Source organism: Chrysochloris asiatica, unplaced genomic scaffold (genome assembly GCF_000296735.1).
Source record: "Chrysochloris asiatica unplaced genomic scaffold, ChrAsi1.0 scaffold00272, whole genome shotgun sequence".
Taxonomy (NCBI): Eukaryota; Metazoa; Chordata; class Mammalia; order Afrosoricida; family Chrysochloridae; genus Chrysochloris; species Chrysochloris asiatica.
Window position 1 is genome coordinate 2,794,844 of NW_006408790.1, and position 995 is coordinate 2,795,838.

The following is a 995-nucleotide window of genomic DNA, read 5'->3' on the forward strand; positions in this document are numbered from 1 at the left end:
CACGTTCACGGGGAGGGCGCGTTCACGGGAGGTCACGTTCAGGGGGAGGGCACGTTCAGGTGGAGGGCACATTCGGGGGAGGAGCAACTTGGCAAAAGGGTGAACAGCATCAATGCCACTGAATTGGATGTGTAGGGACTGTCGAAAGGGATGCGATGGTGTATGTATATTCCCTGTTTTTGTACTTTTTATTGTGAATTGGGTAAACGTTCTCAGAACAGATCATCAACTTCGCATCCAACAAATCACACACTTTTGGCTTCATGTCAATGACTGCACCCTCACAATGGAACGTCACACATCCCACCTCCTCCCTGTGTTCCCTGTCCCTAGTCCTCCTTATTTCCAAACACTTCTGAATGCTGTCTGTCCTTAGAGCAATGCCGCCTTGTGATCTCAAATGGTTGCTTACCCTACGGTGTGTACCTCCCTGGTGTCACTGTTTCCCTCTAGGTTGCCTGGAAATTGAGCCATGGGATGAGTTCAGTTCCAGACCTGGTCTGAGGAGTTCCTGAGGCTTTATCTCAGCAGCAGGCCTGGCCTTTTTATGATTTTGAGTTTTGTTCCACATTTAATTCCTACTCTATCTAGAAACTTCTAATGTAATCCTTTTCAGAGCAGTTGGCAGTAGAAGTGGGGTACCATCTAGTTCTTCTGGTCTCATGCCATGTAATATTCAGGAAAAGAATAATGAAAGTAAAACAAGTTATTAAAGAAATAACAGCAAATGGAAATGCATGTATATGTTCTCTAGTGTGGGGGTCTCTCTCTCACCAGCAGAATCTCTAGCGTGGGGGTCTCTCACCAGCAGAATCTCTAGCGTGGGGGTCTCTCTCTCACCAGCAGAATCTCTAGCGTGGGGGTCTCTCTCTCACCAGCAGAATCTCTAGTGTGGGGGTCTCTCTCTCACCAGTAGACTCTCTCGTGTGGGGGTCTCTCTCTCACCAGCAGAATCTCTAATGTGGGGTTCTTTCTCACCAGTAGACTCTCTCATG

General features: G+C 47.8%; 1 protein-coding gene across 2 annotated transcripts in view; it reads right to left on the reverse strand.

Annotated features, from left to right (window-relative positions):
• The window catches only part of DCLK1 (doublecortin-like kinase 1), a 314,483-nt gene that overhangs the window by 61,865 nt on the left and 251,623 nt on the right, over window positions 1-995 (reverse strand). The gene's annotated exons all lie outside the window — the stretch shown is intronic.